We start from the raw sequence: 16,788 nt of genomic DNA, 5'->3' as shown, positions 1-16,788 counted from the left end.
AAAAAAAAAGGGAGACTCATTAATTGAGGGGGAGCCTCCGCATTTACTCAACAAATACCCCGTGATTCTTAGTGGTTTGACTTTTCTCTGTATTGTTGAGTTACTCTTGATGGAGGTCCAGCCATCCGATCACTACTAGGATTAACTCTAGCTCAGTGACCTCTCATGGATTGCACACACACATTTTTTTTTGTGAGCTCTCATGTTGGATTTTGAGTTATCCATTCTCCTGTAGCTTATGATCATTGATTCTATTTTATCTGCTTTGCTCATGATTTCCAGTGTCATTTTTTTTTCTAACATTGCAAGTTTACGGAATTCATGAATTGCAGATTATTACATCTTCGTCGTCAATGTTAGCTAAATGTGATCATCTACTTTTGTCCCAGGTCTCTCTTCTAGACATTGAGTTTCTTGTTTTATTTAAAAAAAAAAATGTGTGGTTTTTTTACCCCGCTCGAGCGGATATTTCCACGCTCAAGCGTGTTTTTGCGCCTTGCAGTAATTTGCTCTTTGCTTTACAGTTCTGAGAGAGGTATTTTTGCGCTCGAGCGTCCTTATTCGAGCTCGAGCGGGTGTCAGTTTGCCTTGACTCACGCTCGAGCGTTACTACATACGCTCGAGCGGACCTATTTTGTATAAAACTCCCTCCCTCGACTCTTCAGGTCATTTTTTTCCCTCTTCTTCAGTTTCTCAGACCTAGGGTTTGGCTCGTGGGCTCTGTGTGCTCGATTTCACCTACCTTCTTCCTCTCCCTTGCTGATTTCCACATTGGTAAGTGTTTCCCTCTCTTCTTGTCTGTTTTTTTTTAAATTTTGGCACATTTGGGGGTTGTATTCCTGGTTTTTTGGGTTTTTTTGTGTTTCATTTTTTTTTTCCCTTTCTCTCACACACTTTCACTGAGTCGTTTTGTCTTCCTCATGTTGCATTTCATGTTTGTGCGTATGGCGTCTGTGTTATCCATTCAACCTAGGGTTGTGTGTTCCACTTGCTTGAGGTATTTGTGTTTGTGCTACAAGTGTGAGAAATAGTTTTGACCACCAGATGGAGTAGTGTTGTCAGAGGAGTTCTCTTGGTTTTTATACCAGTGATTAGCATCACTAGGTCATTGATACTCTGCCATTGCCATTATGCACATTTTTTTTTTCTTCTGCATATCATTGCTATTTTTCCTCCATGCTTATGCATTATGTGTTTAATGTTACTAATGTTCTCTGTATTGTGCCTGTTTTGCTCTTCGGGTTTGGTTTCTTTTTGGCTTTGATGGGTTTTCGGGTTTTAGTTATCTCTCATCTCATCATGTCCGCCCCTAAACGCCGAAAGGCGACAGTGTCTCGTCCTACCTTTAATTTTGAGAGGTTTCAGACTGCTAAGCAAGACAAGTTGTTCCATCAATCTTTTGAGGCTCGCACTGTTCACCTAGAACGGAATGTCCAGTCTAACATTTTTGAGTCTATCCCTATCCGTCCATTGTTTGATCCTCTAGGTGGTGATTTGGTGTTGTCTTTTTCTGGGCGTCAAAATCTCGACTGGATCCGAGAATTTTACTGCAATTTTGAGCAAATTAGTGACTTTGAGCCTTTATTCACTACTTGGGTTCGGTCCAAGTCCATCTCTGTAACACCTGCTCTCATTCGCCATCTTCTTAAGATTGATCAAGTGTACCCTCAACACTATCCTTTTCCTGTTCCAGGCCGTCCTACTTGTGATTTTAATAATGTGACTGAGGTGTTATGTGGTACTTCCCGTCCTTGGCCTACGGGTGCTTTGATTAAACAGTTTGAACTTCTTCCGAAGTTTAGACTGCTTAATCTGATTGTTTGTGCAAACATCCTTGTGACCACTCACTCCCCTGAAATTAATCAAGACCAAGGTTTTGTTTAGTTTTGTATCGCCCGTCACATGTCCATTGATCTAGCTACCCTGATTATTAAGAAAATGATAGGTGTTTCTGGGAATAAACAGTTAGGACTTCCTTATGGTTGTCTGATCAACCGTCTTTTGTCTGAACTTGGGGTTCCAGTGTTCGAGGATGATGAGTTTGCCTTTCCCTCCCGACCATTCACAAAGAAAACTGTTTCTCAGAGTCGGGCTCATGTTAAGGGGGAGTCTTCTCGGGCTGATACTTCTGCAGGTACCACTACTGGCCTAGCTGAGGAGGCTGAGTTTGACGCTGCAGCAGCCGGGGGTGAGGAGGATGCTATTCCCCCGGTTCCACTTCGAGCTTTTCATGATCAGCTTCAGCATTTTGAGGAGGCTATGACCCGGCGATTGGACCTTCTGGATGCCCGCTTTGATGCGTTTGATGGTCGCCTTGGTCAGTTGGAGCAGACTGCCATCCACACTACTTCTCAGTTGGCCCACATCATTTCCTTACTTCAGCTTTAGCAGCCACCACCTCCCCCTGGTGCATGATTCATTGATTCCTTGATTCCCGGTCAAAAAAGGGGAGATCGGTGATACAGTGGTGATCTTGGTGGATCTTGGTGGTATACATTTTTTTTTGTGATGATCTTTATGTCTTTGTAGTATACATTTTTTTTGATATTTTGTTTCTATGGATATTTTGTTCATGTTTGGATATGTTGGATACCTTGTTGATATTCGAATAGGTTTGTTATTGTAGTTGGTGGATACTGTATCATGGTTCTCTTTTTATGTATGTTTTGGTATATTCTTATACAGTTCCACAAGTTTTGTTTTTCTGGTATGTTGCTAGCTATTTCACAGGTGAATGTTGAATGAAGTTGGATTGATGGATTGATTGATCACAGGGCAAGATTGTTTGAGAATAGAGTTGTTTAGAGTCTTTTTTTCTTGTTTATTAATCTTGTCTAGTGCGTGTGTTTAAGGAAATTTGTTTAGAAAGGTTTTGTCCGGGAATTGACAAAGGGGGAGATTGTTAGGTCCCTTGATTGTCAAATTCAGGTACAAAACTTTCTGTTGAACAAGTTGTAATTTTCCTGTGTTTTTGTTCTTCCCGCTCGAGCGGGACCATTGGCGCTCGAGCGGATATTGTAGTCTCTCAGTATTTTGTCAGGTCTGTAAAAATACTGGAAGGTATGATTTCGCGCTCGAGCGGGTCATCAAGCGCTCGAGCGGAAATTTGTTTTGTCGCACGCAAATTTTGCTGAAGCCGCTCGAGCGGGATGTTGGGCGCTCGAGCAGAGATCGCGGACTCAGGATTCCTATTTATACCTGTCTAGGTTGTTTTTAGGACTACTTTTTCTGAGATCTTATTCAAGAGTCCTAGGGTTTTGTTTGAAGTTTTGTTCTGAGGTTTTTGTGAGTTTTCTTTGATGTTTTGAGAAGAGTTCTTCAATCATGATCTAAGATACATACATCAAGGAGTTGGTTACTTTAAATTCAAGAGAGAGATCTCTTCGGTAGATTCCGAAGATTCAAGCGTAGAGTATCAAAAAGGAGTTTGATTCTGTACGTAGTCGTTCATTCGACAAGTGAAGTTGTGGATTCAACTTCAGGATTGATCAGTTCCGAGACGAATGCGTGGTGAAAGAGTTACAGAAGATTCGAAAACAAATTGACTGAGTGGGGTAATTTGTGCGTTATCTTTGTAATCTTTCTTACTTCAATAGTGGATTGATTAGTGGCGTTTCGCCCGTAGTTTTTGATTACAATTGAAGGTTCTTCAATTGTGATTTTTTCCACGTAAAAATCGTTTGTGTCGATTTATTGTTTATTCCAAAAAACAAACAATCTAAATCACTTACGTAAGTGCTTGTTGGTTTAGATTGTGTGTTTTAGATACTTGGGATTTGGAATATTTTAATCTTGATCTAATAACGAATCACTTAGGATTTTCAGAAAGGATTTTGGATTTTCGAGACTCCGCTTTCTTGTGAATTATAGGGAAGTGGCTCATAAAAAAATAATACATAAAACAGAGAAAATGATGGTTCTGATTACTTTCGACTTGCTTATGTATTTTTCGTGGGCAAGAAATAATGAGCAATACTAGACCCACGTTTGCAATATTAGCTGCCCGCTTCTGAGGTCGGAGCCACACTTGCAACTCTTCCTGGATTTCAGGTGGTAACTCATCAACCACAATAGGGTCAATCTCATCAATCTTGTAATCCTACGCATCCCTTCTCATATCATCTCGATCTAAAATTGACATGCCATTATGTGTTCCCGCCTGTGTAAGCAGGTTCTCTTTGCGTAGCTCAACTTCAATCAGTTCAGAACTGCCAATTATTGACTGAAAGCCTGCACCAAAATCAAACATGAGAGAGAGAGAGAAAGAGAGAGAGGGAGAGAGAGACTTGGCATGAATTTGGATTTAAAGGTAGATCTCAGAATTACTCGAGGATGAAGATGCTTTAGTTTCATCAATAGTTCCAACATGCTCTTGCCTTGGGGTAGAGGAAGAGTTGTTGCAACTCTGAAAAAATCTCAAGATTGTAGATGATCCCTTCCACAAGGGGCAGTTTAGAAAATGAATCATAGGTAACAAGATAAGTCACAAATTGTTGCTGAGGCATTTTTCTTTTTTCTTTTTTTCATTTGTGAACAGATAAATACAGATCTTAATAGAAGAAAACAACAATAAAACTGTGAAACAAAAAGGGAAGATTTTATTCAAACCTTGTCTTTCACCATCTTTCTTTTGTGATCATGTGGTTTCATACCATGCATTAAATTCTTGATCCCAATTTCCTCCTTACGAAATTCCCTGTGTGGCTCAACTGGATTCAGTGCCAAACAGCTTTCTGTCCCTGTGAAACATGCCACACAGCTGCATTTATTTTTTCAGTTTAAACAGAACTGACAGGAATCTTTTAATCCAACATATTTAATTCAAATTAGTCTAGGTTATTTAAACAATTTGAAGAGATAGGATTTATGAGGAAGCCCAAACCCAGGAAAAAACCACAGATGCAAAAATCTACTAGTAATCAATATCGAGTACGAGTTTCACCAAAATCAGACACATAGATCCTACTTACTAAACACCAAGGGTAGTTTCATAGTCCAATCTGCTTCCACATATACCTTCAAATCTCCACTAGTCACGTCAATCTAAACGAAGGCAATCAGCTACATACGTCGATCAATGTATGCGCCCTAAATCCATATAAATGCAGAGCTACCCAAGGAACCAATTCCAACACGCACTCGCAAGTTTTAGATTCAACACAAAGATCTCCAAGACCTTTGCACACTCAAAAATCACTAAAAAACTTGAAGGAATATGGACTATATGAAAAGCTCTCTCAAGTTCTCCCAATGATCAATGAATACTCAACTCTTTGTTACCCTAACAAACAAGTCAAGGCATGTATATATAGAAAGAAAAAAAAAATGAAAAACTAAGGGAACAAGTACTTAGAAGTTACCAAAACTCTGTTCCGCATATGGAAGGAAACGCATACAATATTGCCATACAAGTGGCATATATGTCCAAACAAAAGGCACTGCATTTAAATGAACCACCTTGTATTCGAACAGTGATCACTTTAGTATCCAGTTACATAGCATCAACTCGTTTTCGTTCAAACAGAAGACCTTTGTGTTCAAATGCACAAAGCTCTGCTGTGATGTGCACATAACGTGACTATCCAGAAGCACAGTCCAATAAGTCTATGGATTTTAAAAGTCAAACCATATAACTAATCTAGCCAATAGTCCAAAACTAAACTAACTATGATCATAATCTCAATAAGAAACAGACCCAAAAGACTAACACAGATAAAACTGACTATATGATATGCTAATGCAAATCCACGAGCTAATAATGCAAAAGGAAGATATAACGAAAACAAAAGAAAGTAACAACAAAGAAGGTAGAAAGAAAAGAATGACCGGATCCAAAGCCAAGGAGCAAGATCACTTCCTGAGGATGACAATGCTGAAGTTTCTTGGATGAAAGCATCATGTGCCTGCTTGGACAAAGAACAAGGTATCACCTGGTCATCAGCGGATTGCATGGTTTCACGTGTATCCTACAAAGACAAAATTATTTGCAAATAATACAATCAGATATCATGCATCAGAGCTACTGTTGAAGGTCACGTAGCTATAATGTCATGTGATCAAGCTAAACCAATTATTACTTCCACAGCTTACTGAAGGGGTGTGATGATATAAATAACAAGTTACACTGCTTTCTAACAGGTTAAGCTTCTAGAGCGGTTGGTTGTTAAAACCTTAGACTGACAGATGTAAAAGCATCGTAACTGCCTTAGCTTTCTTGTAACAATATATTGGTACCTATTAAAACAATTAATCAATAAACTAAATTCAAGCCAACATAAATGCAAACCTCTCTCGTAGATACTTCTCCCTTGTTTTCCTGTTGATCCAGACTTGGCATGGCATACCTAATCACGGAATTCTATGGGCAGTTCAGTTGTATGCAACTCTGAATATCTTTCAGTTCCTGAAAGAATGCCATACTTTACCAAAATTGCAAAACTAATGCTAAAACTAAAATAAAAAGAAACAAAAAGCAACATACAGTATGAGAACAGTACCGGAGGGTGACAATGGTGCAGCCTCTGCGACAAATCTGTCATTCGCTTGCTTGGACGAACAGTTGGACTGATCTTGGCCATGAAAGTATTTCATGATTGAACATGTCCCCTGTCAAAAGTATGCAAGAACCAGTATTGAATATAATAATAAAAGAAGAAGAAATTATGTTTCCATATTTAAATGAGTGGGAAACAAGATAATTTGAAGGCACTGCATGTACTGCAATATGCTCATCTCATGAAAGTTTTCGTTAGAAGAATGGTCTTAGATCGCGGTATCAGTATCAGCCAACACAACGGTTTTGAGAGTATCGACTAAATATGATTGGAGGAATATATTAAAGGACAATTTTGGAATCAATTGGATGAACTAATGCAAGAAATGTCTGTTGAAGAGAAGATAATTATAGTTGGAGATTTCAACAGTAATGCAAAAAAAGATAACTAAGGATATGAGAGAATACATGGTGGATATAGTTTTTGGAGACCGAAATGAGGCTGGAGAAGAACACTAAATAACTTTTAAAAGTAGGTAAATAAGAGTCAAATAGATGATTTTCTTGTAAGAAGAGCATGTTGCTTAATATGTAAAGATTGCAAGGTTATTTCAGAGAGTTTAATGCCTCAACATAGGCTATCATTATTAGAAATATACAATAAAGGGCAATATCAAACCAGGAAAGATATTAAAAACCCAAGAACTAAATGATGAAATCTAAAAGGTGAGAAAGCATTAGTATATAAGGACAAAATATTTACCCCATCCATCAATCAAAACCAAACTGATCATCCCCAATTTTTAAATTATTGAGCCGACTGAACTAAGTCCCATGAGGAATTAAACCAAACTAACCAATTTAAGTCTGCTTGGTCCAATTCTTAAGTTAAAACTGTTCAAAGTTGCATAGCCTATGTCATACCAAACTTAGCTCCACTTGTCACCAACCCAACTTCAATTCCTGTCAGTAAAAGCTCACTTAAGCAATGCTCATTGGACATCCACAAAAGTACAGAGCAAATGTGAAGCAACAGTAAGGTGTCAATAGTTTTATCAAGGTCTCTGAAGCTTCTTCATTTTTTATTTATTTTTTGGATAAGTAAGGTCTCTGAAGCTTCTTTAACCCAGGTTAATTTTTTGGATAAATAAGGTCTCTGAAGCTTCTTTAACCCAGGTTAATTAGTATGATCCTTGCAGAGTTGTTAGGTTTGGGCTTAATGACATCATACCATGTTAATGGCAAGGCAAACTCCTACTACTAAAAATTGCATATCCAAACAAGTATAAATATGTTGTTCAAAAATGGACATTGCATGATAATAAAATATGAGACAACAAAAAAATTTGAACTTACAGATGGAATAGCAACTATTTTGCTGGCCGTAACAGAAAGAGAAGTTATTCCCCATCCATTGTAGTGACTTCCCTGAGCCTTGATTCTGTGTGAGCCAAGGAATTCACATAACCCCGCTTGAAATAGGTTCACGGCATCTTCTTTGATCTTGGTAGAGCCAAACCTCAATGGACATGACTTGGAAGGAAAATTTTTCTGCGACTCAGAGTCACTGGACTGCAGGATGACATAATCAACACAAGTAGGTGTTGGAGTTGAGGTATTCAAAATATTTGCAAACATTTGGACTGCCCAGAGACGGAAAGCTTATCTAAGATGTGAAAGAGAGAATCAGAAGAAAAAGTAACTACCTTGAAAGCTCTAGCATGCAAAGTGAGTGTATGTGCAATTCGCTTATTCTGCTCCAGGTCAGAATGAAGATATTCACTCAGTTCTTCACAAAGTTCATTAAGCCAGTGTTCAACCTGAAACAGAGTAACAGACAGAGAATGACCAAACCATCATCATAAGATTTCTCCAAAGAATTTTTTATGAATGAAGACATGGCATTACTGGCACTTCGATATAAACAAATCAAATCCCAAATCCCAATAAAAGGTGATCGCCAAGGCATAATTTTGGACATGGACATGCATATGCCACAGTTATTTTGAATAATAAAACTATGAAAAATAAACATTTTTTATGAATAAAGATGATAAAGATAATTATATAAAAAAAGGCATCAAGGGGGTGCAGCCCGTATAAAAAACTATGAAAAATAAACATGATACATTTTAATAGGCTAATGTAGAGTTCTGATACAGTACTTTACTTACCAAATAAAAACTAGCTCTTTGAATGTTTGATGGCACTTGCAACCTAAGAAAAGAACAACCTAAAATTGATTACTTAGTGGCCTCATATCATGAATAGCTAGTAGGTTAGGGATCTAAAAGGCATAGTAAATGTGCTAAGAGCGATGGATGGAGAAGGGCTAGTAAGTGGCCAGACTTTGAAGTTGATACGGATGTAGGATACCTTAAGAAAACTTGTAATAATGATCCTACAATTAATGTTGTGGAGGGTTTAGGGCAAGAACTTACAAGGTTGAGGTTTTAGAGAGTAGAAGACAACGTCTGGGTTTTCTAGCTAGAAATGGGTGATAATCATAATTGGTTTGCTTTTCAATGGTGCAGGTCACAGGATTTTCAGCAAATAGGTGTTGAAAGTCTCTAGAGAGCAATAATTTTATGGGTTTTTGGAGTTAAATCAAAGGTTAAAGGGTAGGGGAAAAGGTTTGGTACAACTTGGGCTTCATTGAGTAGAGTTAGGTGGCTGAAATTGTGACTGTTATAGGACCATGAAAAGAGAAGTTATCACAAACAAACAAAAATCAGAGATCTGCAAAGATATCTATGTCCCTAGTGGATCTCACCTTGAAACTAAGCCCCATTTTTTTCCTTCCAAATTTTTCTCTGTTTAAATTTCCTTTTTCTTGGTCCTCTCCTTGTTTGCATCATTTTAACTTTGATAAACTAGATAAAATGGTTAAAAAGCCACATCTAGCATCAATCCCAAGTCTAAACTGACCACATCAAGTCAACATAAGAGAACCACAATATCATCAAGAAACTGCAGTGCTATCTAAATTAATGCAGAGAAAGGAAAAGGAATTAATGAAGAAACTTCAACTACACAATTGATTATGTAGATTCACTAATACATTTAGATAAATATAATAAATATTAAAATGAATAAGAAGAACAGAAGCAGCATGATTCTGTAGAAAGACTAATAGGTAACAAATACATACTGAAGCAATCTTTTTCAAAGCCCGAGGGCCAGGAACTGTCTTCCTAGAACCATGACTGTTGGGAAGAAGGCGACCCTCTACCTCTTCCCCGCTAATTCCCCTGGCAATGTTCCATAACCAAGTTCTGAATTGCAAGAAAAAGATGGAATCAGAAGTAACATCCAAATAAGCATCTAGCTCAAAACCATCATCCTTTAGAGTTCAAATAAACCTTATATGCTAAACAATAATCCTATAAGAGTTTTGAACACGTCAAAGAAAGGTCGCATAAAATTGTGTGGTCAAATCCTGCCATGATCGGTGGGCCAAAAATTAAAAGGAAAAATGTATAGCTACCGATATCATTTTGAAATCTAGAAATAATCGCACATAGAAAAATGAAACTCAGGAAAAATGGATAAATCCAATGAAAATTTTGGGAAGAGAGGTGACATGAACTGGCCAAAATTTGGCCAAGATTTGAAAGAAGTTAAAAAGGAGAATCAAACCAAGAAAGAAATCATGTCAGTTAAAGTGGAGTTGGACTAATTTAAAATTATTTAAAGGGCAAGATAATAGTGATTTTTTTTGAAAAATCCAGTTAGATTTGTTCAAATGAATTTTGCTAACAATCTGGGAACTGCAAACATTCTAACACTGTGCTTAGAGATAGATAAGGACCCAGTATTTACGCCATAACGTTCTTGTAGCTTCTCTTCTGAGAACTGCAATAGCTCCCCAACAGTATTCACACCAAGGTCAATTTGTAAGGAACTCCCAAGCTTTCCCCCAAGCTGTTTCCTGCAAGTAAATTTTGTGTCAAAGCATATTCAGTGCTGCATTGCTTTCTAGGAGACCATACTAGCTCGTCACTTCATTCACTGTAAAAAGAAATGCTAAAAATACTACTAAAACAACGAGAAAATGTAATTATTTCTTTAACAAATTAAAAGAAATAAGTAATATGACAACAATACATAGCATTTCAACAGAAAATTGAAGTTTAAGAATTGAAATAACAAGTAATATGACTATCTGAAGCAAAATTTACATTTTCTTAATAGGTAAATGTTCAAGCAATCCTTTAACAGATGTGAAGGGCACAACAGTTTGTTGTGCAGGTTTATGCATACCACTTACTAGTTTGGCCAGCATATGCAAATGAAGATAGTTTCCCTTCCATAAGATGATGCAATATAAAAGACAAACAACGAAATTGCACACTGGATCCCACCTTGTTATGAGTAATTCCGGCAGAACATGTGAACTCAGTTTCCTTCAAAACTTGCATCCTAAGTTCTGCAACAATAAGGGCCCCACAAGCTAACAACTTATCATGGTGATCGGCATCACTCCTGTGGAGCCACTCCTTCACATTGCCTTTGTGATCACTTCCATCCTAGATCCAACACCAATATTAGAATAGCAGCTGTTGGAAATGCAAAATGAACAGGCATGGAATTACGTCATTCAAGAAAAGAACTTCTTCAATTATTCCCTCACCAATTAGTTTCTTGGTAGAGAGATTTACATTAATTATCTGAAAATATTCTGATACAATAGAATCTAATCCAACGTGATTGCACGCTATAAATTAATTATCTGAAAATACTGATTATCTGTTATCTCAATTTTTCAGATAAAAGGTTCAATGTGTCATCGACCATTTGGTATACATTCCTCAACAAAGAACAATTCTAACGTATGTATAGCAATAGCCAATACTGAAATCTAATAACATTGCATATACTTTATAAACCAATGCAATGTTTCTTTGATTATCTAATTAATATTACAAAAAATATATATAAAATAAAATTCTCGGATTTGTAACATACTAAATGGCATGAAAATCACCAACCTAGAACGCCAAAAGAACTTCAACTGCCAGATAAAGCCTATCATATGCTTAAAACTTAAAAGATTCAACCTTCTTGAACTTCCAACCCACAAATATAGTACTCATTCGACATCAATTGACAATTCCATGTCATACTCCAACTTAAATGTCCCAGAGAAAGCCTACCAAAAAAATTTTGGTGTATGTGTGCTCCTTGACTATAAAAAATAAAAAATTAAAAAATGAAGAAGTGAAAAACCAAAATTTGTCAAATTATTTAAATTTCACTTTTGTGTTTTCTAAGTTATTTCTGAACTATTCAGTTTTATGCATAAAAACATACAAAAACCTCAAAAATAGTAGAATATTCAAATGATATTAATATCTTTGCGATTTGGTGGGCCAAGGGAGCAAATTGCAAACAATTTAGAAGAATTTCTTTATCAAACATCCTATCTTGCATTTCTATTGACTTGCCCTGAAATACATTACTTAAACATGATATAATGATTAATATCTTTAACATCAACAGTTTCAAAATCTTCTCAAACTCTGAACATTCATTTTCTGAGCAGTGCTGTTTGTCAAAGAAGCCCCATTAATTACCTCATTAAGACTCAAGATATGAGATTTTAGAGCTTCTTCATCAATTTTTTCCAAGCTCTCTAGAGGAGTTTCTGCTAACATTGCTTCGGCAGCATCAGTGAGATCAAGATACACTTCATCAATTGAAGCACGCTCACATCTACCCTTCCTTGCAAGAATAGAAACCACCTGCAAGTTGAAGCTTACTCAACCATGAGTTCCTTTTCAAAGTGAATTTCTACATATAACAATCCTAAAACTGTCAAGATCGCCTATGAATTCTTTAAACCTCTGAACCCGCATTTCGGTATATGCTCAAGTCAGCTTTACCACGAGCAACAAGGACTTGGACAAGTTGGATTTGTGGGCAAACTTGCTTCGCTTCATCACCTCGCATTGAACTTAAAAAACCCACATAATAGATTTCACCAGTCAAAGAAGATCTAGTCATACATGAAGTACTCAGAAAATATAAGTAACGAATACTTACCGCTTCACCCCATATTTACAGGCCTCATAGCTGACAACAATCAAACCCCCACCTTTCCAGGAGTTGTACTGTACCACAGTAGTGGGCTGACCCCTTAAATGGGGCTGTTCACGTTGCTCCACTACATAGACAAAACAAATACCAATTAGCCTGACCAAATCAAGGATCCCATATCACAAGGTAAGAAAGTTCACAACAAAAATTATGTTATTCTCTCTTTTGGTGAGCCTTTGCCCATCATTATTTAAAGAAAACTGAAAACAATGAAATGGGAGCTCTGCCAGAATGGTGTTCTTACACTCAACTGCAGTGTGACATGCAAACAAAAATAGGGAAAACATATGATAATTGGCAAGGGTTTGCAAAATCATATTTGTTTTCAGTTAATGATAAAAAGATTGTCTCTTCATCTAAACTAAACTATATTCCATATATGATGTAATGAAACCGAAGTCAATTTCTGTTTGATATGCATTTTTAACCCACGTGTATTATTTACAATTAAAATCATGATGCAAAATTGGGTTTTATGGTTTCAAATGTTACATGCTTGTGAAATTGCTTAATTGGAATATAATGCAAGAGTTTGATAATGAATAACAGCGATCAGTTAAATAATAATTTGAAGAAATGAACAAAAAATAGCATCATGAACTGCACAGCCTGCTCCGAAGCATACATGTTTTAGTTCCACAAGACTCCAAGGTAATGTCGGCTCACTGGAATGGAATGATCATTCCATCAAAATATCCATTTCCATGCATGTTTGGTTGACTAAAAAAAAAAATTAAAAATTACACTACAAATAGAATCATCATTTACCAATGTAACGGAATGATCATTATATTATATTCCAATTTCCATCTCACTTTCCAGTGAACCAATAGAGCATAATAGTGTCAGGAATTAAAGACAATGGTCATGTATAACATCTTTATAAAATTGCAGAATTGGGTTCTTATGGTTTTGCATGTTACATGTTTGTAAAATTGCTTAATTGGGTTATAATATCAGGTACTTAATAATTTCGATAAATAAACAGAAAACAAAATTGAAGCAGTATGTTTGTAACTCAATAAATGTAGAAAATCAAAGGGAAAATGTTGGGTTTCGCCATTGAATTTGTTGAAACAGAACACTTCATTCTCCAGAATAAAAGTACCCTAAAAACCCCGACAATTAATCAAAACACAAGAGAGAGAGAGAGAGAGAGAGGAAACCTTGAACGTAGAAACAGTCCACGTCGAGGTGAGCGATGACCCCTGCACCAGATGATTCGGGTCGTGCCACTGGCATCTTCTCTCTCTCTCTCTCTCTCTCTCTCTCTCTTTTTCCCTCCAATTTCAGGTGATACAATAACAAGAAGGAAAGGCATGACATCTTCCCTGGTTTTTTTTTTTTTTTTTGAATTTTCAGAATTTATTTTGATTTTTTAAATTTAAATTGGTAAAAATAAATAAATAGTCATCATTTTTATATAATTTTTTTTAATAAAAAATGATTTTAAAAATATTTAAAATATGATTTTTAGTGTTTCTTTATAAAAAAAAAAAATAAGTTCTTAAAAACTTAATGGGAATTAGTATTAGCAATCATAGAAAAAAAAATTAATAAATTATAAATACACACTTTGAGATTTATTTAAATTATAAACTATCCCTTGTGATTTTAAAAATTACATTATGCCCCCAGGGTTTCTAATTTCATAATAAATAGGTCTTTCTATTAATAAATTATCAAGTTAATTAACAATTTTTAACAATGTTAAAATTTTATTTCAATTAATAATTCAAATAATTTTATTATTGTATAGGTAAATAGTTAGAAATTTCACTTTTTCAATTAATTTTGTTAAATAAAAGATTCTGACAATGAGGTATTTGTAATTTTTCAAATCACATGAGCAATTCGTATTTTAAGTAAATCTTAGGGGTATATTTGTAATTTACTCTTTAAAAGAGAGAGAGAGAGAGAGAATATATATAGATTTAAAAGTAAAAAATGTTCCCTTTTTTACTACTTGCACACACATTTTTTCTCTTATGAGTACACTTACCATTTTAAAACCAAATATATATACCTATTCTATTATTAAAAATGAACACTAATTTTGGTGTCATGAAGTCTGGTTTAAAATTTTGTTTTATTTTATTTTATTTTTTAAAATGACCATAACTTCTTAAATAATTTATTATTTTAAAACTTATATCAATTTGTAATTAAGGGTCAAATTGTAAATTACTAACTTACTAAATAACTTCCACTTTTCCACTTTTCTACTTCCCACATTTCACAAATTGCTGTGCAGTTCTACGTTTCACCATCTTTTCTCTCTTTTTTTTTTTCTTTATATATATATATTTTTTAAATTTATATCAAACTACTGTGTAAGTTCCACATTTCACCATCTTCACTCTATTCAAAAACTTTTTTTTTTTTTTTGAGAAAGACTATTCAAGTATTCAAGAACTTTTTTCTTTCTTTCTTTCTGTTTTTATTTTTAATTTTTTTGTGTGTGTGTGTAGAGGAAGACTATTCAAGAACATTGCAATCTTATAGTTTTGTTGCAAGTTGATAGAGTGGTTGTTCAAAATATATATTTACTGCTCATCTTGCACGGTAAGTGTAATATTGTTAATTATAATTTTTATTTTCTTCATTAAAAAGTTTATTATATAATCAGGTTTTTTGGGAGAAAAAAATACAACATTAAAAATTTGTTTGTTTGTTTTCTTAATTTTGTATGTGTGTGTGTGCACGTGTTGTTTAAAAAAATCAATGTTATTAAAATTTCTATTATGTTATTTTGTAGTTTTTTTTTTTTTTGGGTTTTCTTTAATTTTAAATTTGTGTGTGTGTGTGTTTAAAAAAAACAACAGTGTCCTTAAACTTTCCATTATGTTATCAAGTTCTTTGGGGAAAAAAAAAATACAAAATAAGAAATAAAATTTATTTATTTATTTATTTATTTATTTTTTGTGTTTTTTGTAAAGAAAGAATTCATTGTTCTTAATTTTTTTTTTTAAAAAATTTGTTTAAAAAAATATATATTTTATTATTGTAAAACGAAAATCCATATGGTACCAAATGCAGCACAACGACAGCCGAAGGGTGTGAGAGGAGCGATGACTCACAATGTCGTCTAAGATTTTGTCCACTTTCTTTAAAACAGAGCATATTTTTCCATTTCTTTTTCAATCTCTTATGCATATAATCACCCTATTTAAACCCATTTGCACCATTTTCTTTCTTTCAAAATTTTTTTTAACTGAAACTTTTTTCTCTCTCAATTTTCTTTTTATTTTATTTATTATTTGAGTTCTAGCATTGGTTTTCTTTTTTTTAAAAAAAAAAAAAAAACTGAAACAGTTTTTTCATTTTTTCCTCTTAATTTTTTAACTGAAACTTTTTGTTCCTCATTTATTTTTTTTGTTATAATATATCAATTATGATCAATCAATTCTCCACGGTTTTTCCCGTTCTTTATCTCAACTTTTTTTTGACTGAATTTTTTTTTCTCTTTCTCAAATTATTTTTATTTTATTGATGGACTAGCACATGCCCGTGCCTAAAGGCACGGTGTAAATAATATTAAGATTAAAATGCAGTTATAAAAATATATTTAACAAACTGTATTCTACAATTCCAAACAAATTAAATATAAAAAAAAATTAAATATCAAATAATGCACACCAGCCAGTGCTCTACAATTTAAAAGAAATTAAAATTAAAATGCACACCAGTTACTGTACTCTATAATTCCAAACAAATCAAATATAAAAAATAAAATTAAATATCAAATAATGCACATCAGCTAGTGCTCTACAATTTTAAAGAAATTAAAATTAAAATGCAAACCAGTTAGTGCTACTGCTGCCAATCAAATCTGTAGATGGTATGTAGCTTCACAACAAAATTCATCATATGACATCTGGTAACCACAAAATTTAGAAAATGTAACGCACACACATCTATTCTATCATTGAACAAAATTGTTTTCATCTCCAAATGCAAGATGCCTACTTTTTGTAGAGTATTGTTGTGTGATTACCAATTTTTACACCAAATTTATATATCATTTTGACATGTAATCACAGAATTAGTGCATCAGTAGACACTTTTCATGCATTTAAATACACATATGCATGACATATAAGATGCCTCCTCAGATGATTGAACCTAACTGTATAGGGATAACTTGAAAATGGAGCCTAATAGCAAGAGGAACAATACATTATTTACTGTATAGT

At 34.6% G+C, this 16,788-nt stretch overlaps 1 pseudogene across 1 annotated transcript; it reads right to left on the bottom strand.

Annotated features, from left to right (window-relative positions):
- Nucleotides 1-3,818: 3,818 nt before the first annotated feature.
- On the bottom strand, nt 3,819-13,921 carry LOC145789257 (DNA polymerase eta-like; annotated as a pseudogene). Its single transcript, XR_014340918.1, has 13 exons — nt 13,759-13,921; nt 12,539-12,659; nt 12,338-12,449; nt 12,070-12,237; nt 10,829-11,022; nt 10,305-10,424; nt 9,645-9,768; nt 8,200-8,313; nt 7,850-8,065; nt 6,493-6,606; nt 6,124; nt 5,696-5,734; nt 3,819-4,230 (listed from the first exon to the last, which is right to left on the bottom strand). The product of XR_014340918.1 is annotated as a DNA polymerase eta-like (transcript).
- Between the last annotated feature and the right edge of the window lie 2,867 nt (nt 13,922-16,788).

The sequence above is a fragment of the Camellia sinensis genome, chromosome 9, assembly GCF_055761805.1.
Source record: "Camellia sinensis isolate YWXY chromosome 9, ASM5576180v1, whole genome shotgun sequence".
NCBI classification, from domain to species: Eukaryota; Viridiplantae; Streptophyta; class Magnoliopsida; order Ericales; family Theaceae; genus Camellia; species Camellia sinensis.
The sequence above is the reverse complement of the archived record's forward strand: the minus strand, read 5'-3'. Positions and strand labels throughout refer to the sequence as shown.